Consider the following 23258-nt stretch of genomic DNA (forward strand, 5'->3'; position numbering starts at 1 on the left):
AAGGGGATACATAACATCTACTAGGGAATTGTATGTGATTGCTGAATTATTTCCCTTTAGCCACCAGATTTAATCCCTGGTGTTGAGATATGAAAGACAAAAATTCATAATCTTCCAATCCAAAAGGTTTTTATTTTTTCTTGCTGGCTGTTCTGTTAATACTCTAGTCTCCCATTGTTCTGGGTTGGTAAGACAAATGCCCTAGATGCTTCTGTGATGAACTGGTCTATCCCAGAAGTTATTTCTAATGAAACAGTATAAACTAAAGAAACGATGCCCAATAGGAAATTTCCCAAATCTCCTACTGGAAGGATAGCATACTCTGAAAATGTGTAATCCCAATCTAAATTTTGAGGAAGGGGAGAATTTTAGTAGAAATGTGTGTGTGTATAGATATAGATATTTGTTTTAAAATTAAGATACACACACATGTGCATGCACACACACACACACACTCTAAATTTAAGTGTGTATGTGTGTGTGTGTGTGTAACTCTTCTGCTGGGTACCAGTTGGCAGCAACAAGAGCCAGGTTCAATTATGGGGTACTAAATATATTTTACCTTGGCTCAAGCCCCCTCCCAGACCATCTGGGAAAAAACGAATTATTAGGTGTTCCCCATAAATAAAAAAACCCTCCTCACAAACACTGTATACACAGAACACAGATTTATTACAGAAAACAGAAAAACACCAAATACAATTTAAAACACTGTTAACTACAAAGCAGAATCTATAGGTGGCACGCTCTTGGGGAAGGCTTCCCAAGCAGTCTTGGGACTTGGGGCTCCCCAACAGGTAGTTCTAGGGGTCTGCACCCCTATACCTGCCCTTCAGCAATGGGCTGGGGACGGGCTCGCACTGGAGAGTCCTGAGCTATTCTATGGGTTAACTGTGCCACGGGGAGCTGCTCAAGTGCATGGGTCCTTCTGCATTGCAAGGGGCTCCTTGAGAAGTGATAGAGAGCCAGCCTTCACTTCTGCATGATGGCTTTGAGGGGTTAACATTTGCTCATCTTTTGTCAGCATACCAGAACCCCAAATTCCTAGTCTGAATCCCAGCTCTGCTGGGCAGAAAGCTCAAAACAGCTCGGAGGAAAGGTCAGGCCTACCTTGGCTCAGGTCTGAACTACATCTAGCACCCAACCACACTGCTTGGTTGGGACATAAACTACAAAGAGGACAAAAGGAGGCTGAGACCTGAACTGGGCAGCAAAAAGCCGGCCAGGTCTATACTGCACTGAGGCCTGGATAGACAACAAGAAGTGCCGGGTCTCACCGTGGCTCAAACCATGCCTCACCCTGGCCCAAATCTGCCAGCCAAACAAAAGGTTGAGGTTTAGCTGTACAGCTAGGCTGAAATGCAATAGCTGTGAAATAGCAATAAGGGCCCAGGCCTATGACTGCAGCCTGGGCATCCAATCTCAGCTATATCACTGTTCTGAGACAATACAGCTTCCAAGCACAGGGGCCAGTAACTGCCAGGACACATTCCTGGCAGTTTGCTCCAGGGGTTAATACCCCCATGGCATTAACCCACTTCAGGAAAAAAAAGGGAACGAGGGAGGAAATAGTCTCAACCTCTGAGACAGACTTTCTCTTTGTGTACTTGAGGCTTTTCCATCCCACAGCTTTTGCTTGTCTCTTCAGTGAAGATGGGGGGAGACCCCACCATAGGGAGCAAGGTTTCTGACTCCCAATTTAGTTGTGCAACTCTTAGCAGCCTCAGGAGAAAAAGCTGGAAACCTTAGTGGAGTTGTTCTTATATACCTGGTGTGACATCACTCAAGCCTTGTCCAATTAGGGAGTGCCACTGTCCACCCTCTCTCTTACTCATCTGCCTGGAGGATTTTCTGCTTCCTCTGGGGGTTTTATATATTTTGCACAAATTTAGGCCCCAGCTTGCCACGGGCTGAGCAAGTGGCCAGAACAACAGGGGCCGTTTTGCTGCATCACACACACACACACACACACACACACACACACACACACACACTACACAACCAGTGTGTGTGGGGTGGTTACATTTAGATAGATAGATAGATAGATAGATAGATAGATAGATAGATAGATAGATAGATCTTAATTTTAAAATTAATTTGATAGTTTATAGAGAGAGAGTGGTGGTGGACGGGTCGTTTTCGACCTGGAGGGATGTGGGAAGTGGAGTTTCCCAGGGCTCGGTCCTCGGGCCTGTGCTATTCAACATCTTTATCAGCAACTTGGAGGTGGGCGTGGAAAGCACGCTGTCCAAATTCACTGACAACACAAAGATGTGGGGAGAAGTGGGCACACTGGAGGGGAGGGACAGAATCCAGCTAGATCTAGACAGGCTACAGAGGTGGGCAGATGAGAATAGGATGGAATTCAACACAGACAAGTGCAGGGTGCTGCATCTAGGGAGAAAAAACCTGAAACATACCTATAAGCTGGGGAACACCCTTCTCAACAACGCAGTGACTTAAGTGGATTTTGGAGTCATTGTTGACTCCAGGATGGACATGAGCCGGCAACGCAATGAAGTTGTTAGTAAGGCTAACCACATCTTGTCATGCATCTACAGATGCATCACAAGCAGGTCCAGGGAGGTGATCCTTCCCCTCTTTGTGGTGCTGGTCAGGTCTCAGTTGGAGTACTGCATCCAATTCTGGGTGCTGCACTTCAAGAGGGATGTGGCTAACTTTGAGAGGGTCCAGAGAAGGGACACTCACATGGTCAGGGGACAGCAGGCCAGGCCCTATGAAGATAGACTAAAGGGCCTGAGTCTGTTCAGCCTCCACAAGAGAAGACGGAGAGGGGATCTGGTGGCCATCTATAAACTCACGAGGGGTGACCAGCAGAACATAGGTGAGGCTCTGTTCCCCTGGGCACCACCTGGGATAACAAGGAATAACGACCACAAATTAATTGAGACCAGGTTCAGGCTTGATATCAGGAGGCATTACTTTATAGTTAGGGCTGCCAGGCTCTGGAATGGGCTCCCAAGGGAGGTGGTGCTCTCCCTTACCTTAGGGGTCATAATAGGAGGTTGGATAGATATCTGGCTGGGTATGATATGATCATAGATCATAGATATGATCCCAGTATTCATTCCTGCCCAGGGCATGGGGTCAGACATGATGATCTGTTCAGGTCCCTTCTGACCCTAGAAACTATGAAACTGTAATTAAAAAGTGATGGCATAAGAACTCTGCAAAAGTCTTCTACTTGTTGTACAGCAGCACTGTTTCTCTGCTGAGATTCTCCAGCTGTGACCATGCTAATATGTAGGATGATACCTACAGCCATCCTCTAGACCCATTCAATTGCTGGTCTGGCTAAAAATGATGATAAGAGAATAACAAGCAGGGCCAGCAGTGGTGGTATATTTGTGGACTCTTGGCCTTGAAGAATTAGTTTTATACTGCCTAGCACATTACATACATATGGCTAACAAGAAGCCATCAGGGAAGCATAGTCACAGCGAAATGATCTATGAGAAGTCTTTATTTCCATTCTATGTATTTAGAAGCTTTGTTACAGCCAGAATAAAAATACCAACAGTGTCTGCATTACTTTATCTTACAGCATAGAAGCAGCCAATCTGTGCCAAAATGTCCTGTTTCACCTCTGTGTATCGGTGTTGATGTGACAGGAGAACAGGTCAAGTAGAATTACAGGTTTTGAGACCTAGCAGACTGCTGCCCCCCAAGGACATTAGGCTTCATGAACAAGTTTGGAATTCTTCCATTTGCAAATTTTCACTCTAGCCGTTAATTTGGCAATGACAGCTCAGAGAGGCCCAGGCATGGAGGAGAGTAGAAATGAACAGCAACAGTGGTTTTATGTTTATCAGAAAGGATTTCTCCCACGGGCTACTCTGTACAGTCTGTCCAAATCCACTTAGGACATATTTCGCGTTTTCATCATACCCAAGGCTGCATGCTAAGAGTATTTATTCCAAAAGGAGAAGGGGAGAGAGACAGATACAGAGACGGAGCTACAGGCAGGCAGCGTCTAAAGACTGTTATCTTGAACTGAAATGCTTTATAGATATACAGCTACGTATATACTTACATCCATCTGGAGGTATTTATATATGAGTAGAACAGAGATACAGTTATATATATACATATATTCATGTATATATTTGAGCAGACTATTACATATACATTTGATTAAAGACTATTTTTGCTTGCATACTTAAAAAAATTATCATTTACTCATATTATGGAAAATGCCTCTCTTCTATGTGACTGCTGCGTACAGAATTCCCTAATTATCCAGGTATAAAGAACAGTTCCTGTTGTAATTAGCTTTTCTAAAACCTCTGTAAAAATAGTAGAAAATATTCCTCTAAAAATATATCCATCAATTTGGGGAACACCAATGCTGCAATGATTCTTTCCCTTCAGAGATGAGACCACAAATAATTTATTTTCTGTACTACTTCTTAAAACAAAAAATAATTCTAACCTTGTTTGAAAGTGCTCAAACATGTGAGTAGCATTACTGAAGTGAGTGAGTCGTTCCACTGAGCAACTTCAAGTTTTGACTTTACAAGAAACGTATTGTGATACGCATTTTTTCTCCCAAATGCACACTCAAACCTGATGACAGTACTTGCACTTCATGCTGCCTGACTGCAGATACAAATCAGGAAAAGCAGCAGTTTATTAGAATGTTTCTTCCAGATCTTTTTTTTACTGGAAAACAGCTGCTAAAACCAGGAAAAATAGGGCCTCAACTTGTTTGAAGCTCTGTCCATATAGATACCATATATTACATGTACCAGTGCATCAAAAAATTGTATTATTAAGTCCTTTCCCTTTTCCCTGTTGCCTTTGGGACCTCCTGGCACTGACTAGAGACTTGTTTAGCATATGAGCAGATGCTGAGCAGTGGCCTAGTTGATTAGTGTGCTGTAGGTTATGTTAGTTCTGGTTGAGTTTTCAGCAGTTATGTCTATGTTTTCTCTTGCATTAGTCAGTGCTTTGAAAGGCAAACAGCAACACAGTCATACATGAATAATGACATATTCCTGTAAACTGGAGGGACCACTAAGCCCCTCTTGAATTTCTGGAGGTCTGCTTTTGCTACATGTCCTTCTCTGTGAAATTCTTATTATAGCAATGAGAAGAGGGTACAGAAACTATAAGCTTGATAAAGGTCCAAGCCTTTATGAGGGGCTAAAACAGCATGTGTGCATAACTGAAGGACTCTTTCAGTCCCTCATAAAGGCTTGGCCTTTCATCAAGGTTATAGTTTCTGTACCCTTTTGACATCTATTCTACAGTCTTCAAGAACAGCTTCTGCCTTTGTCCTAAAGAAGTCATGGGTCTTAACAATATTGTTTAACCTTTCCTGCCCTCTCCTTCATTTCTACTGGTGCCAGATATATGTAAACTCATTCCGAAAAAAAAAAAAAGAAGAAAAAAGACAAAAAAAAGACACATACTGCTCAATTGACACTGCCTAACAAAAGCATTCATGAGTGTTTACGGGGCAGTTGAAGTGTAATGATTTAGTAGATGTTTATAAATGTTTATACTGTACAGATTAACATTCCTCAGGGGGCCTGTAATGAAGAGAGAGCTCCAACTGGAATCAGACCAGCCAGTCGTGGTTGGAGGTGTATGAATGAATCCTTCCGAGCTACACTCACTAGCTGTTTACTTATTTTGAATGGATTTCCTGTATCCATGCCCTTCTGCATTTTGTTTTGGGAAGGGCAGAAGAAGAGGAGTCCTACCTTAGGGATAGAATACTTTTGAAACCAGCTAAAACTTCAGCTTGTTACTTAGGTTAATATAATTAATCACAAATAACACAGGACAAAAGAACAAAGTGTCCATGGGCCAAACCCTGCTCCGATAGAAGTCAAGGCTTAAATTCCCACGGACTTCAAAGGAAGTAAAATCTTACTCTTCAGAGGCAGTTTGCAAATGTTGTACCCAACATTAGATATGTTAATCCACATTTTGGCAGCTAAAACTGATTATTATGGAACCAAATGCATATTTAGATATTAAAAATAAAACATGGGTATCTGATTAGGGATTTAAGTGCCAGCAAGGGAATTAGGTGCTTTACTTTAGACAGCAATGTTGAAAAATCTGGCCAAAGTCAAAAGGATATTGTTGTGCCAGAAGGTGGTAGGTGCCAGCAAGAGTATTTTTGATCTGTGGAGATCCCCAGAATCAGTAGAAGCAATAGACATGTTAGACATCTTTCATTTAGGCCCAAATGAGGGAACAATTGCGTGCCCTGTTGTGCAGTAATAGCTGAAACAATAGAAATCCTTGTTACAGGTACTGGTTCTCGAGGGAAGGCATGAGGAAGAACTAATACAGGGAGAATAAGAGGGGTTGCTTTAAAACTGATTGATCTGCGGTACTGAATGTATGTCTGTGAGGGAAGTAGTGTGAGTGTGACCCTGGAAGGATGCCACTCCTTTGAGCAGAGTACTAAAGTCAGACCTGGGAACTGTGAGCAAAGGAACTAGCCTGGGTGTTTTCTACTATTGTACTTAAGGGAGCAGGATTTTGGATGCCTTCTTTGTAAACAGATTTGTACTAAAGAAATAACTGACTCATGGCAACAGATTATTTTCCAAACAGAAACAACTCAACAAGGGTTAAAAAAATAGCTAATTTATCAGGCCACAAGGCAACTGCTAACTACACAATGGACTATTAGACTGTGGCTCCCCCTGAACGAAGAGCACATAATAGCAATCCTGGTACTTAAAGCAATAGAGGATGTGATTTACATAATGTCCTCTATCCCTAGAGGTAAAAGTCATCTGAAAGGGACAAGGGAGGGATGCAGAGCAGGAAGTATCATAGCTTGGTCTTCTTGTGCTCTGGCCTATGGAATTAGCCAGACGTATTAAGGACAGGCATCTGTACCAGCTAGCATGCTTCCATCTACTACAAGACTAGCAATTCCTAAACCCAAACTTGCACAGACAGAATCACTTTGGCAATATAGCTTAGTCTGTCTGTTCCTGGGAGCTAAAATGTCTGCTCAGTATATACAGCAACATCAAGCAATATTATGATAAGATTACCAGCAATCCTTTATGTAAGATTGTATAACTATGCGCTCTAATTTAGTCACCTTAAAAATGCTGGCGGTGATCTGAGAATTTTTGTACTGGGCCAAACTACATCAAACTATTTGTTTAAAAAGTTTCCATGCCTATTTTCCAAAAATCAAAAAAAAATTTGTTCTGAAGGTTGTGTGAAGATTCAATGGCACACAAGTGATTTTATAAGAAAGACATTATTTACTTCCCCTCTGTGGGAAACAAAGATTTCACAGGTTGTTCAGTTCACTGTACATGGTCGTTGTGGGGTGCTGAGCTTGGCTCTGGGGCTAGGTACAGACAGTCAAAAAGCCTGAGGCTGCACCAATTCAGTCTTTGCAGGGTTAGTCTAAACTACACAGATTAAATTGAAACAGAAATGAACAGACATTTACCTTTGATTCAGGAAATACATCCACATGTCTGCAGTGGCTCAGGCCAGAAGCCAGGGGGTACCAGAGCATGGCTGTCTTCTGTGTGTTTACTTCCTCTTCCCAGTGGCGTACCATGGGTCTTCAGCACCCAGGACCAATGCCTTTATTTGCACCCTCCTGCTAGGGACGATCTGAGCAGGGTGAGGAACTCCTTTCTTTGGCCCCATGTCACTTCCATGGGGAAGTTGACATCATGGCATGCTGGGGCAGGGGTGGCAGCTGGAATTTCTGCCTGTAACAGGTAAAGAAATGGACAACCCACTGGGTGGGAGGGTAGGCCACACACCAAGTGTGGGAGGTGCCACGGTCTCTCAGCCCAGCTGGCACTGCCCTCCCCCCCCATTGCTATACCACTACCTCTTCTTCAGCCACCAAGGTCTCTGGGATTTGCAGTCCAGAATTACAGCAGCAGGACTCTGCAGGGTTGCTCATGATTACCTCTTCCTGCTTCCAGGTGCCTGTGGAATTTGTAGTCTACAGTTGCAGCCAGCAGTAAGCAGGGGAAGGGGTGTTTAGCCCTCCTCTGTTGCCGCAGACTCCAGCAAGGTTTTGCCGGGGGGGGGCAGTCCCCGCCTCCCCCCCTTTCTCCATAGACTGGGCTGCATCCCTAGCCAAGCTAGCCCCCTCCCCACTTCCTTGTCAGCCAGCTCTCACTGCTCCACCTAGAGTGCAAAGGGGCAGGGCCAGCCCTACTCTCTGGAGCAGACAGCACAGCCCAGCCCAGGGCTGGAAAGCATGCTGCAGGACTCTTATTTAACTTGAACCAGGAAGGGGTCTGGGACAGAAGTTTCATAAACTGGTTGACCCAAATCAGTTAAGTCTGATACTACATTCAAACAGGTTTATCTTAAACCAGTTTCATCCATTGTTAAACTGTTTTATTTGCACTGAGCTTCTGTTCTCTTACAGGTTTAAACCAGTTTCTGATTGCTTAAACCGGTTTATGTGTAACTTCTTTCCCTCGCCTATGATGGCCCTTACTTTACAGCATGCAGAATATGGATGGGAGAGGGGCCAAGCAGGAAGACAAAGCTAGGAGATCATTCCTATACAGACATACTCACATATTCTTCCATACTTGTGAGTATAATAAGGGGACAGAGATAATACTAATAGCTGTAGAATGGCCTTGCAGGCTCTCCACCTGAAGGTCTTTCCTTTCTCTATGTCTTGTTCATTTACTGAGTGCTATTGGGATGCAGGCCCCTGGATTTGTTCTTAATCTCTCAATGGGTTGATTTTTCATATGTAAAATAGAGATAAGTTATAGTTTTCAGCCTTGAAAGACATAAAGAGGATTAGAAACATATAGCATGGAACTGGCTAGGAAGTCCTGGTTCCTCAAGTCCAGTCCATTACCATCACAGGCAACCATGTCCTATAATTCCATCTATTATTTTATCAAATTCCATTTTAAAACCAGTTATGTCTCTTACTCCCTTTAGAGCTGTGGCAAGTCTGCTCTAGATCCTCACTTCTCCAATGGAAAATCTTAGTCAGTTTATGCTACAGACTTTTATCGTAAATAATTAGCATGTATATAGCATGTGAAATCTCTTTGCATTAGAATCTATGTGCTTTTTACTATCAGCCAAAAAACCAAAAATACCAACTCTGTTAATAGCAGGGAAATACAATGATACACTATAAAAGCTTTACATGAACCCCTGATGAATGAGGCCAGACAGGAAGTTTCTGTGCACAATGCCTGTATCTATTTCTGTGACTTGGCTTTCCTTGATAGAGGATTTCACTTCCTATAATGCAAAGGAAAGTGTCTCAACATCCTATTTACATGTCCCTAAGGACCAAAGATGAGATGACTACTAACCACCTTCTACATTTTCAGCAGCCTCTCAAACAATGTAAATCAACTGCACTTTCTTTGTTTCTTTAAAAAAACACAGGAGGAACTGTTTGTCCCATAAAGTAGTCCATTTATAACAATAGCTGTTTACACACCAACATTTGCTAGGGATTCCAGTACTGTAGTAACAAAAAAACCCCACTCCCTCTCTGTACGAATAAGAAATAACTGGAACAAGCACTGCTCAATTACTAGTGGCCTCTAAAGTCCACGGGCACCACCTGTTTCCCTTCTTGATTGTAACTCTTAATTTTGCTTATGAATCATACTGTAAGTACTATGGGATAGAGATTCTGCTCCTTGCTAGGTACACTTATCTTATTGCAAATGCATTGTTTACACCTATGATACTTCATAAATTATTACACCCAAACAAACTACATGAAAGAATATAATTAAAATTGTAATGTAAACTGTTTGCAAGTTAGGAGATGCTAAAATCAAGGCTTCCTGAATAACCTAATTTAACCCCCTTGTGCATATATATTAAGATACAATCTTTAGATGTTCACATTTTTTTTTCAACAGGACCCCTGCCTCATGGACAATGCTCACTTAATGAGCAGCTATTCAATATTTACTTATAGCTTCATTATTCAGTGTGTGGCTCAAGGCCTTATTTACTGCACACTGTTCAAACCCTGCTTTGAAGAAAAAATAGCTAATTCCCTCCTTCATAAGCTTTCCTATAGTACTTATCAGGTTAGCATCTGAGTGCTTTATAGACATTGCTTCATTTTCACAGTACTCTGTGAGATGAAGGGATATCATTACTTCACTGTAAAGAACAAGAGCTGAGGCACAGAGAGATTCAGGTCAAAAGTTTTCACTTATTTTGGATGCCCAATTTTAGGTACCTAGGAACTAATTTTTCAGAATACTTTTCATTACAGTGCACTTTGCATATTCAAAAGCACAGCTCCCATTGACTTAATTTGCAGATGTGCGTTCTTCATGCCAGCAAGTCAGACGACAGGATATCAAGTTGCTTATAGAAAATGAAGAACACAGAATTAAAGACCTCCTGTGAAAAGCGTCATCAAAGTGACTTGCACAGACTCAAACAAGCACTTTGAGGGAAGTGGAGATAAAATCCAGTTATCCAGGACAGCAATCAACTGCCTAAAAGAAGTTCCCTTCTCTTCCTGTAGTCTGTTTCGTCATCACTGCACATCTTCAAGCTTCTGTACTGAGCCAGGGGCTGCACAGACAAAACCCTTCTACACTACAGAGCCTCATTTCACCTTCAGTTTAAGTGCATCTTATGCACTGACTGAGGTAGGAGTCCTTTGGTAAACATAGTATATGGTCATGTAATTAAAGAATGTATCAAAATAAGAGAGGCTTAATTCAGGGTTAAACTGGCTAATGACTTTGAAGCCTTGTGCATTTTCATTTAATTGTGAAGATTTTGTAGCATATTGTATTATACTGTGCTTCAAATAAGACTTCCAAAAGGTAAAAAAAAAAAATTATAATTATGTTTTGTGAAAAATTCCAAATTTTGACTCTGTCCTGATTTGAGAAGACAAAAATTCCAAATTCTACATCTCTAGTTATAAGAAACTGAAAACAGTATCAGGATACCTGAACAGATGGTACTACCAATAATAATCATCATCATACCGTGTAACTGACCGCTCCAGGAATACTGGCTGGACAACATGGAAAAACTGAGACTTGTTATCATTATTATTTAAAAGATACTAGCCAAAGGTATCAGCCATTTTTTTGTCAGATTGGGAGAGTAGGCACTTTGGGTGTTTTCTTATGTCCATCTTTATCTCATAAACAGAAACCTCATTTGTACTGGAAACTTTGTTTGTTTTTATTTATAAAGGAATTTATAAAGGAAAAAAATATTAATTTTTAGTGCTCAGCTTTTTGGTGCTGAAAATCCCATTGGCTGTGCTACAGAAGATAAATATTGAATTAATAGCAAATTAAGAATAAATATAACAAAATATTTCATATAGTATATGGGCCTTGATTCCGTAAAGCATTGATACACTTATTTAATTTTAAGCACATGAGTAGTCCCATTGATTTCACTGTTTCTGCTTATATCATTAAAGGTTAACTTTAAGCACACATTTAACTGCTTTCCTGAATCAAAATGGCCTAAGTGTTTTGTTGAATCAGGTCCACAGTCATCTTCTGGTGTTCACAGTTGCAGGTATCTAGGGAATCAAATACTTAAGTTGTGTAGGAATACAGATTTCCATTTCACAAGGAATTCCCTGATTTCAAATTTGTTTTCATTCCAAATCAGAACAGAACTCCCACATTTTGAAGTTTCCTTTTTTTTCTTAGCAACATTGTTCGGGGATAACATTGATCCAAAGAAAAAAAGTGAACTTAAAGTAGGCACTTGATATGGAAAATTTTAGCTCAAATATTTGAAGTTTCAAATATAACATAACTGGAAACTCAGTCTTATATTTAAAAAGAGTCAGGAAATGATAATAACAGGCACTGTGACCAGCCATTTCTATTATACTTTTATAATATACTTTTCTAATAATAATAATATTGTTACATACCACCTATGTTACTTTCAATCTAATGATTCCAAATTTCCAACAAAAAAATCTTTGTTTTTACAGGTGGAAAATTGAGACACAGGAAGTTTAATTGCTTTTCCCAGTTGGTCAACCAGAACTCCAGGTCTGCTACCCAGCCCAGTAGTTCCCATTTTCATGAAGAAAGTCAATGGGTTCAGGTCAGAAAACGCAAACCTAACTTGCTTCAGCACAAAAGACACACCAAACTAGTAAGTCAAGCATCAATTCATAAAAGTCAACACTCTTTGCTTTAGGAGATCCTGCTCCTCTCTCATGTGGTATCACTGACCACTAGGCCTGTGTGAAGTGGCTAGTATTCACTTCAGATTCAGATTCGGCTGATTCGGGGGACAGTGATTTGATTTGGTGATTCGAATCATTGTCCTGAATCGATTTGGCTGAATCTGATTTGGAGATCTGGCTGCTGCCGAATCAGCCAAATCTCTGAATCACACAGGCCCCATCCCGCACCTGCTCTCAGTGGCGGCCCCACCTACCCCAACTCCTGGGTCCTTGAAAAAAAAAGCCATAACTCACTAGCTGGTGCCAGGTGGGGGTGGTGATCCCTGCTGCCTCCCACTGCTCTTCCATGAGCCTACCAACCCCTTCCTGTTTCCCCAGCCCCTCCATGGCTGCCCCACCCAGCCCCAGCTCTGTCCCTTTAAACCCCCCCAAACCCCTCCCCCCACATTTACTGGCTGCTGCCTGGCAGAGAGGCAATCCCTTCTGCCCTGTACTGCCCCATGCCATGTCGGGGACTCTGCACAAGACCCCCAAAGCCCCAAGGCTGCTGCAGGAGCTGGTTAATCTGCGGGGGTTGTTTTTATTTTCTTAAAGAGCTGGGAGCTGGGGCGGGTGGGTCAGCCATGGGGAAGGCTGGGGGAGTGGGCAGGGGTCAGGGGCTCGTGACAGAGCCCTCCATGTGGCTTGGGATTGTGGGGGGCAGTAGGGATCACCCCCTGCCAGGAAGCAGCCAGTGAGTGTGGGCTTTTTTTAAAGGGCTGGGAGCTGTAGCTGGGCTGGGCTGGACAGCCATGCGGGGGCTAGGGGAGCGGGTGGGGGTCGGGAGGGCTGGGGGAGCAGGCAAGAGATGGGGCCTGGTGGGGGTCCCCCCATGGAGCCCTCCCAGCTCCTTCAGCCCCCCCGGCCCAGCCCCTACTTAACAGCTAGGAGTCTGGGTCCAGATCCCTGCTGCAGCGGGCAAGGACTACCCAAATTGCCAAAGCTCTCCAAATCTTTTCCAAATCTATTTGGAGAGCTTTGAATCAATTCAGACTTTTTAATTGGTCCCCTGATTTCATTCGGATTTGGATATTCAGCCACCAAATCAGGCCAGAGGTCCTCCGAATTGAATCTGCACCCGAAGCTTCTCACAGTCCTACTGACCATAGACTGCTTCTACTTTTTCCACCCTAGCATGCTCCCCAGCAGACAGCACTAAGTCATCATGGAGATTTCCTGAGCATTGATAACATGGCACCTGGAGTTGTCTGTACTACTGATGACAGGATACAGCATGCTTTAAAGGGTGGAGTAGAAGTCGGCCTAACCAGGCACTAAACAGGATAGAAAGCACAAGAGTTTGGAAGTTAGAATAATGAATAAATTGCACCATCCTCCTCCTTCACCCCATACTCACCCTCTCTTTCTTATTGTGGAAAATAGATGTAAAGGGAACATTACAATGCAAAAGGCAATTCAGGACATATGCCTTTGAAATATGATAGCAATAGTGATGGAAGTCCCAAGCTGCATGTAGACTCCAAAACACAAAAACTAGACAGAAGCTAGTTTATTACAATCTGTGCATGAGGATCTTACATTTAAAGGGGAAGCAAGAAAAATGGACTCAGATTCTCAGCTGATATCAGGTCCCTTTTGAATTGCTGAGGTGGTGGAGGTGGATGAGATTCAACTGCAAGAAGACAGAAAAGAACTCCTCTGCCAGAGGGGAAGTCCCTGTTGGTACCCCTGTTGGCTATGGCATGTGTCTTACACCCCAGTTCTCTGCTCCAAGGCAGGAGGAGGTATGTGTCAGGGGAAGGAACAAGGCTCAGTTCCATTGTTGCATGTTTCCTTTACTGAAATAAGGTCCATTAAGCTGCCCTAATTCTGGTGAAGGCTGGGGCCTTCACAGATTCACAGAAGTTTAGGGCTGGAAGGGACCGCATGAGATCATCAGGTCCAGCCCCCTACTCTGGCAGGAAAGACTGCTGGGGTCAATTAACTCCAGCAAGGTGTGCATCCAGTCTTCTTTTGAAGATCTCCATGGTAGGTGCCTGCACCACCCCTGCTGGGAGTCTATTCCAGAGTCTGGTCATATGAACTGTAAAGCATGAAGGATGCATGCTCCCAGTGGCAGGGGGGGGCACGGTGGTGGCAGGAGCACAGTGGCAGGAGTGCGGTGGTGGTAAGTGGGAGCTCCTGCAGATGCCACCAGCAGTCTTGGGGACGGGGGAGGAGTGGAAAGCAGTGATGACAGTATCAATGGCACCTTTTTGTAGGGGTGCACCGCCATGCACCCCCTATGCATCACCCCTGTTGTGAAGAAGTTTTTCCTTTTATCCAGTCTGAAACCTTCTTCTAGGAGTTTATGACTTTCATAGACAGCTGTTCAGAATCAAGGAGTTCTATAATACATCCCCTGACAACACCTGTGCTAAACAAAACTCAATCATAGGAGAGATTTTCTTTGCACAGGGGTTTCCCTCCCCCTCCTTCCCTTTTCCCACCAGGAAATAAAAGCAAATTAAAGGTGAGTCCCCAAATAAGGCCTGATACAGGACAGTGTAAAAGCAAAAAATATTATAATTGACTTTATTAGTGCAGGAGTTGACCCTGAATGCTTTACCATTTGGTTGGCCCTGAATGCTGCCATATGCATTGTGGTCCAGCAATGGCTGCGCTCAATAAATTAGCATTATGCAACTCCTGGCAAGAGCAGTGTGAGTAGGATGCAGCATTTGTATCTGTGCTCTAGGTATTTATAATTACGTTTTTCATAGGCTGTTTTACTGCCTCACTGAGTAATTTATGGGGATAAAATAACATGAGATCTGCTCTTTTTGTGCAATTTAAATCTCTGAATGGTGAAAATTGCATGAGAAGACCAAATTTCACATTGTTCCCTCTCCATAAATGGCTTTCTGAGGCAGTAAAAAGCCATGGAAAAGTAAACATAAATACTATACAAATACCACGATATTCAGGTTTATTTGGGTTTATTGAAACACTATATTGAAATATTCAGGTTTATTCAGGTTCCTGAATGCAAAGCCTTATTTGCCCTTCTGCATTGCTAACTCACTCAAATAAAAGCTTTGTAGGAAGGTGAAGTAACAAACTAGAAATATGTAAATTAAATTTACCAGATTAAAGGATTACTTTATAAAAGCATCATCCTTAGTAGTAACTGTATTACTTTTCAGGCTGATGAATAATGTATATGACTTCCAGTGACTTTTTTCAGCAATTGTATTATTCCCATCCCAAAACATGAACAATGACTAAACACCCAGAATAGCCAGAGTTTCACCATGCAACTGTCATGCAGTTGTTTCATTTTATGAAGCTATAATCAGAGAGGTATAACTAATGAACTTTCTGATCCAGTGATCAGTCACATGTGCAGTGTGCAATGTTGCATTAACAGTAGGGGTGTGTGAAACGGGTTGTATTCAATTCAGATTCGGATTCAGTCTGAATCAGGGACAGTGATTCGATTGATTGATTCAGATCATTGTTCTCAATTCAATTCGGCTAAATCCAAATCTGAAGATTCAATGCTGGTTCAAAGAATCAGTGATTCGGCCATAGACACAGCTTTAAATGTTTTTTTCGACGTACCTTGAGGTACCAGGTGCAGCTCATGAACACTGTGATGGTGGGGAGATGGAGTGTCCCACACGAGTGCAGGGGGGCTCCCCACATGCTCGGCAGCAAACCAGGAAGTGGATCGGAAGCACTACTTGGCGATCGTCCATGTGGGGACCCCAGGTGCCCCCCCCAGACCCAGGAGGCACTAGTTGCCAAGCCTTTCTGGTCCACTTCTGGATCTGTTGCCGAGCATACTGGGGAGACCCCCATGCTCCTGTGGGATGCTCCACCCACCCCACCATCGCAGCATTCATGAGCTGCCTGATACCTTGAGATATGTAGAAAAAACATTTAAAGTTGTGTCTATAACTGAATTGTTGAATCATTCTGAATCTCTCCGAATCGATTTGGAGGATTCTGATTTGATTTGGACAGATTAAAGGGTCTCCTGATTCGATTCAGATTTGGAGATTCGGCAACTGAATCGGGCCAAATCTCCACTGAATTGAATCAGTACCAAAGCTTTGCACAACCCTAACTAACAGCCCCTACCTTTGGTGTGAAAATTACTACAAGTGGAGTGAGATTCTCACTTGGCTTTAGTGCTGGCCAGAGAAGTTTTCTAGGTATCTGCCATAAACAAAGGTTCCTTCTTTCTCTTTTGGCCTTTTGGAAGGGGAAAGTTTTTGAGAAATACATAGATTTCAGCCCAAGAGGTAGTTTTAGAAATAATTAGAAATGCAGTGAAATTTGCATGTGTATGGAACACAAAGAGACACTGTGCCCACCTGGCTTCAAACAGTCGATCGTGTGAAACCTTGGTCTGGCCGGCTGGCAGTGGAGGTCCTACAGTCTCCTGTAAGTCTTTTGGTAGATGTTTATCACCCAGGTGGCCTCCCCCAATCTCACCTGCCATGATTTTGAATGTTATTCCAGTGGGGGGCCAACCACCCAGGGCTTCTCTGTGGGGGGGAGTCCACCTGGCGGTCATCTGTGGGGCTCCACCTCCCCTACACCCCAACCTCATGCTAACCTTTTGGCAGGTCACCAGATTTTCTCAGCTGTACCCCCAATGATGTATTTCTTGAGCTCAATGATCTCCATAGCCCTATCATGCCCTTAGCCCTGCCTCCCAGGATAACTCACTCCATTAGCTGTAGGGCTTCAGAAATAGCCTCCTCCTGCCCCAAGGCAGTTTCCATCCGGGACTCTAAATTTAACCAACACTCCAAAAAAACAAGGAAGAAGGAAAAAAAAGTATGGTGCAGAGCTGTCTCGCCTACATCACCTCGCCCTACTTCTCAACCCCTCCAAAAAGGGAGAAATGAAAGAAACCAAAACAAACTATAAGTTGGGAAGGACCTGTCTGGTTTCTTCCCCTGCCCTTCTGCTATGGTAATGGAGTGACTTTTGCCCCTATGATCCCACTGGGGTTTGACCCATCGTCTGGCCAGGGTAGACCGTGGCCCCTCATCCTGGGTCGTTTCTCCCCTCACTCCACCAAGTGCGGTATGTGGTGCTGCTCTCCTCATCTGCTGTCGGAAGCGTCCCGCTTCCGGCATCCTGCGGTATCTCCACAAGTGGCTGGCTGCTTCTTATACTATGAGCCGGTACCTAGCCTCCTACCATACTGCTCTGCAGCTCCTCTTGCTGCTCACAGCTGTTTCTGCCCAGAGGGAGAGCCTCCTCTGGCTCCCGCATTCCCCCAACACTCCCACTTTGTTGGTGTAGAGAGCCTCTTCTGGCTCTCCTGTCCCTCTGACGCTCCTGCCTTTGTTCAAGCAGAGAGCCTCCTCTGGCTCCTCTGCCTCCTCACCACACTGCTCTCTGCTGGCACAGAGAGCCCCTGCTGGCTCTCTCTCCCTTGGAGCATCCAGGACAGCATCCGGCTTGAGAGTCTTCCCCGACTCTCCTCTCCTCCTCTCGCCATCTTCCTCGGTGGTCCTTCTTATCCCTGCCAGCTGGTGATTGCCGATGACGTCACTGGCCAGTTTCAGCTGGATAAAGGCATGGCTTCCAACCCGCGTGGATTTCCTCCCACGCTCCAGCTGCGCCATGGTTCCTGCTGCTGGTAAGTATTTTTCTTGAGTTATTCTTATGTTTTTTCTTTCTTTTATACATGATCTCCACCCTAGGGGATCCCCATTTATTGTTTGGGGTACTTCCTGCCGCTCTCCCCCAGGACAGACACATAACATAAAAAGCCTTCTCTGCCTAGTCCTTTCCACTTACTTGTGATCCTTACCTCCAAGCACTCTGAGAAAGCTGTACACCATAAGATCATAAGGTGCTTTGTCTTTCTACTAAAGATCTTCTGGGTTTACATTTTTTCCTGATGAGACCTCACAACTCTCATGGCAATAGGTGTCATATACATGCATAATAACAAGAAACACAATATTACATTTAGCAATTATTGCAGTACCTGATTGGCTGTCAGGCTTCTCAGTGATTTTCCAATAAGCATTTGAAAATCAGAAGGTTTCTCCAAACAGTGTCTGAACAATCAGTGTCCCCATGGTTCTGAAAAGGGAGATAGGAAATTTCATTAGAACAGGCATAGCTTATAAGTAGGGGTGCACCGATAGAGAATTTTTGGGCTGATGCCCAGTTTTTAATAAGCCCCATCAACCAATACTGATAAGATTCTGATATGCAGCCAGACATAATGGAGAGTGACATTTGGCTGGTAAGTCTGTTGTGGGGGAAGGGGATGGGGAAGGGGAATGGGGGGCATAGATTGAGGGGCCCCACAGTGAGGGATGGAGTGGGGCTGGGGTAGGGGCAGAGGCAGGGGCAGGTGCTGTACAGCTGGGATGGAGTAGGGGACAGAGTGTGAGTGGCTCATCTGGGGGGTGTGGGGAGGGTGGCTCCCACTGCTGCATGTACCCTGGGAGGGCATGGGGGATGTGTGACCCTGGATCTGTAGACAGGGTGAAGGCAGACTGCTGCTACAGGCTGGGACTAGTGCCAGGCTCTTCCTGGTGCGGGGGTTCAGCCAGGGCAGCAGTTGCACTAGGAGGGGGCTATAGGGGGAGCTTCATCCACCCCAAAATTCACCACAACCCACCTCCCAGCACTACTGCCACCCACCCTGAGCACAGCCCAGCCCAGCCCCAGCCAGGAAGAGCCAAGCACTGCCCTGGCCCCAGCCAACAGTGGCAGCTCACCCTCACCCCACGTGCAGATTGGGGGGCACACCCCCCCATGCCCTCCTGGGGGTGCGCATAGTAGCAGGAGCTGCTCCCCACCCCTGACAAGATGGACTCATGGTCCATCCCCCACTCTGCCCTGGCTGTGCAGTGCCTTCCCCTGTCCCAGCACCACTCCCTTCCTCATTGCTGGGGTCTCCATCTTCCCCCCCCACACCCCTTCCCTTCCCCCCCCCCTTCTTCCACAACAGACTTACCAGCCAGATCTGGCTGCTCTCCATGCTGCTGGGCTGCACTCCTGGCCACCTGTGTGCTGCATTGCAGCTGTGCATGCACAGGGCAGTTATCAGTGAGATTATCAGCCACATCAGCCAAAAAAAGCCGATTGCCCATACAATCAATTTTCCTTATCTTGGTGCCAATCCAGTATGGGACCGATATATCAGTACACCTCTACTTATGAGGTTTCCAGTGCTCAGCTTGGAAAGAGATGCCATAAGGACATCCTAGTATGTTAATATTCTGTTTCCATCCTAAACAAAGAAGTACAAAGATATAAGAACCTACATATAGCTTTTCAAATCTCAGCATAGGCATTAATATTGCAATGACTTACATGCTTAATTACATCCACAATCAGCACTTTCACTAAAGACAATGAGATTAACCCATACCATGTAAAGACAAACACATAGAGAAATATTGCAGAATCATGTGCATATTTTAGATTTGAGTTTCAGGTGAAGGTTTGAGAGGGAATGTGCATAATTTATAACATGTGGCTCACCATGACTAAGGGCCATTTGGAATGGTATTTAAAGCTATTTGCAAACACTGAGAACAGCTGTGTTTCATATTCACCTGACCTTCTCTTAGTTCTAATTCTTTTGGAGGTTTGATTGTAAAGGAAACAGGTGGATTTTACTTCTGAAGAAGGAAAGCAGAAGGAAAAAGAGATGGGACACAGGAGGGAGGGTTAAAACTTCGTTCAAGTGTTCCTAGAACTGTGAGGGTGGGGGAGTGACTCATCTCTAAACTACATTGTTATTCATAGTAAACTACAGATGGTTGCAATGGGACAAGTAATTTTTTATATGATATAATTAATTAGAACCCATAAAACCCAATTAAACAGCACTTTTGAGACTATCAAGTGGTGCATGTTAGAAACTGAAAATATGACAGCATAAGTACATTTTTATAGCTGGGCGAACAGCTCAGGATTATTTTCATTGCTCTTCTAAAATGTGAAATGGCATTAGTTTGGCCCCTAATAATAAATCCTTTGGTAACTGGTGATATTAATAATCTTTATTGGAGGTACAATGGGAGCAGGTGGGGGTGGGGAAAGGAGAGTTAAGACTGCATAATATATTGGCTTGGAAAATGTAATCCAGTCCAAAGTGGTAATTTAATCTCAGTGTCTGACTTTGGTAGGTTTGGGAGTAGGATGGAGACAGCTAAAAATAATACTAACCCACACTTTACCCCTGCAAGCATGTTGAGGACATTTCCAATGTAAAATCTGAAGGTGATATTGCTACTCACTGATCAGCATGAGGAAAGAAACAAAGGACAGAGCTGCTGTGATTAAGTGGCGATTTAACAGCCCCCAGTGAAACAAAGGCCTTGTCCCATTCACATTTAAATAATTCCCTCCAACCCCCCTCCTACATTTTTATAACCATAATGTCAATCTTCTTATTGCCTGAGGAGGGGGTGTTATCACTGTGCGTGTGAGACAGAAATGAGCCTCTATATGTGCATGGGTGTGTGTCCCTGGGTGTATTTGTGTATACAAGCCTGATGCACAATCTAGTGTGAGGCAAAAGTTCACTTTTCCTTTATTTATTTACATGAAGCCCCATTTATGTTTAACTTGGCAGCCAAGAGGCCTGTATTTTGTGCCAAGCACTAATTCCTTGACTGCCCTGACAGGCCCTGGCGTGCACACCTGAAAGTCATTAGTGTGTGGACCCATTTTGTTCTCACATTTCGAGGCAGTGACCCGCAGCCATGTACAGCTTCAGCAGACACTTTATCATCCCCCCTGTCATCAGCTTTGAGCTCAGTGGCCTGGGCACTGCCAGACCACAATAAGCAATGAACTAATGAGGGCTCAGGAGAAGCCCCTGTTTTAGCAAATGAGTGTCTCAGAGGGGCCGAAGCGTCCCAGATCAGCACCGAGTGTGACTGATAGTCAAATCACTTCCTATTTGTTTTCAACTGACTAGATTTTTTATTGGTGTTGTTGTTGTTCTCTGAAGGAACAAAAAGCGCTTCAGAGAGAAGAATCAGAAAGATTAATACAACAGCTGCATGAAAAGTAACAGCTGCATGAAACTTTATGGTGTGCTTCATGCAAATGCCATCCTGAAAGAACAGCTCTATCTGAAAACTTTAAAGGTAAGCTCTGGGGCATTAAAGAACAAAATGACAGCAGAAGAAAAATGGGTTTAAGCAGAAAAGGATGCAGGGAAAATAATATACTTCTTGGCAAGATTGGAAATTTGATGGGGAGTCCAGAATGGAGAAAGGAAGTGAAAAGCTACTGCAGGTGAGGTCTGCAATTCAAAGTTTTGCCAACATGGCTGTGTCAGCTAGAGAGCAGCAAAAATGCCTCTAATGCTGGCACATGCTGCATCTTCAAGCTCTGCAGACATAGCTACACATGCCCAGCTATAAAGGCAGAGGCTCCAGAATATAGGCAACTCCTCAGACAATAAGTACTGCAGGCTAAATTAATCTTGGACTCACTGTGTCAACATTATGTATTGGGAATACTTCTGCAAGAATTCTTCATTTCTATACTGCTGTGCATCCTGAAGCCTTTAAAAGTGCTGTACAGTTTCTGTATCAGTGGAGGTACTAATCTGCTCCATCACTCGCAATGCACTTTGCTAAATTTCAGTCTTTTAATAATGTATTTATTTATTTCATGTATCTTCAGCTGTTTCACCTATACTCTTCCCATGAAACATTCTCCCCCGTGTGGTTTACTTTAACATCTCATACTCTTTAGCAACTGAAAACAGCTTCTGCTTTAGCTTGCCAGAGAAAATGGTCTTCCATTTCTCCCAATATGGAATCTTTTTTATTAAAGTGGTCCAGTCCTAGGACCCAGGAAGGGTAAATTCAGTGGACTGATAGCAGGTTTTAGAGCTAAGGGCTCATGAGCCTGAAAAACAAGTGGAGGGGCTTTAATTCTGAGATTCCCACCAGGGATCACAGCATTAGATATTTGTCTTCAGCAACCTCAAGTCTTTAAAATCATGAGTTACTATACTTTTTTTTTAAATGGATCTTTCTGAAGACTTTGTTCTGAGCCCAGAACATTTGGATGCATGGTAACCAAAGCACATGACTTTACAGGGAAAGGGATACAAACATGGACCCAAATCAAATGTTTAAAAAGTGGTAGGATATTACAAAAACAGTCCCCTCCTCCCCCGCCCCCAAAATAAATGAAGCACCTGCAAAATACATCAACACTTTTTTCAGCAATCTTTTGGGATAATCTACACAACTCACTAGAAGTTTCTGCATGCACTTATATGGACCCATGCATGATCTCTACATGTATTTGTGCTCTCAACATCCCTGAACACATATTATCATGACAAAGATGAGGAGCTGAGGTAAGGAGACTAAGGGGCAGATCTAAAAATTAAGCTTTTCAAGTTAGGCTTTGCAGCATCTAATTTTTAAGTGCTTGAACCTTGGACCTGAGCTTTGAGACCTCTAGGTTCTGTATGTGCACGGGGAGAAGTTAGGCACCTTAGGATGCCATGCAAAACAGCCACCATGTTGAACAAAGAGCCATCTAAATTCAGCATGTTCAGTGGGTAGCCACACAGAACCCATCAACACTAGGGCTGTGCAAAGCTTCGGTCCCTAATTAGATGTGGTGGAGATTTGGCCTGATTCAGTGGCTGAATCTCCAAATCCAAATCAAATCAGAGGACCCTTTAATCTCTCCGAATTGAATCAAAACCCTCTGAACCGATTCGGAGAGATTTGGAAAGATTTGGTGATTCGGATATAGACGCAGTTTTAAATGTTTGTTCTACATACCTCTAGGTATCAGGCAGCTCGTGAATGCTGCGATGGTGGGGCACATGGAAGTGTCCCACAGAAGCATGTGGGGCTCCTCAGTGCGCTTGGCAGCAAATCCGGAAGTGGACCAGAAGCACTTCCAGTCCACTTCTGGGACCACCAGGGAGCATACAGGCCTCCCCTCCCATGCCCCCTGGCTCAGCAACTGGTGCCTCCTGGGTCTGGAGGGGCACCCAGGGTCCCCCCATGGCCTATTGCTGAGCTGGTAGAGTGTGGGGGGCCCCCCCATGCGCTCTCTGGTG

At 44.0% G+C, this 23258-nt stretch overlaps 1 long non-coding RNA gene across 1 annotated transcript in view; it reads right to left on the reverse strand.

The window, feature by feature from the left end:
• LOC109282484 (uncharacterized) overlaps positions 1-23258 on the reverse strand; it is a 162843-nt gene that overhangs the window by 14678 nt on the left and 124907 nt on the right. The window contains exon 4 of the long non-coding RNA XR_009454913.1: positions 18174-18271. This is a non-coding gene — a long non-coding RNA (uncharacterized LOC109282484). The remainder of the gene's footprint in view (positions 1-18173; positions 18272-23258) is intronic.

Source organism: Alligator mississippiensis, chromosome 9 (assembly GCF_030867095.1).
Source record: "Alligator mississippiensis isolate rAllMis1 chromosome 9, rAllMis1, whole genome shotgun sequence".
Lineage (NCBI taxonomy): Eukaryota > Metazoa > Chordata > Crocodylia > Alligatoridae > Alligator > Alligator mississippiensis.